General features: G+C 44.2%; 1 protein-coding gene across 1 annotated transcript in view; it reads left to right on the forward strand.

The window, feature by feature from the left end:
* Ehbp1 (EH domain binding protein 1) overlaps nucleotides 1–514 on the forward strand; it is a gene marked incomplete in the record, with an annotated part of 244217 nt that overhangs the window by 55216 nt on the left and 188487 nt on the right.

Below are 514 nucleotides of genomic sequence, written 5' to 3' on the forward strand. Positions count from 1 at the left end.
AGAGGAGAGTCAACACAGAGGAATCATTTCCTCCATGCTTCCAAGTGAAGCCAACCATGGTCGAGCAGGACCTTTGACTTCACATAGGCGGAGCTGGTAAAAGAAAGGAGACAGTTGCTCCTCCCAAGCCGATGTGACCCCTGAGGAACAGAACCTCAAATGACCTTAAGAGTAAAAGTAAATCAGTTTATCTGGACCATCTGTATGGCCTTAAACACCCAAAAGGAAAGTATAACCAAAGATTAAAGGGCCAATATAATTTCATGAGTCCATATGTATAGCTAAAGGCTACATAACAAGCAACAATGCCAGACAGGCGATATCTTCTTTTGAGTTGTTGGCCAGGGTGGCCCAAGGGATTCCCAGAGAGTAACCCAGCATAGAACTGGGAAAATGAACAGCAGACCCCAATCTTATCTAAAAGAATATTGACAACCGACTGCTGCTAGATGAGGAACAGCTGACCTTCCTAAAACAAGACCTCTAGATAGGCTGACTAGATTCATCAGATGGA

The sequence above is a fragment of the Nannospalax galili genome, unplaced genomic scaffold (assembly GCF_000622305.1).
Source record: "Nannospalax galili isolate Female #2095 unplaced genomic scaffold, S.galili_v1.0 scaffold805, whole genome shotgun sequence".
NCBI lineage: Eukaryota > Metazoa > Chordata > Mammalia > Rodentia > Spalacidae > Nannospalax > Nannospalax galili.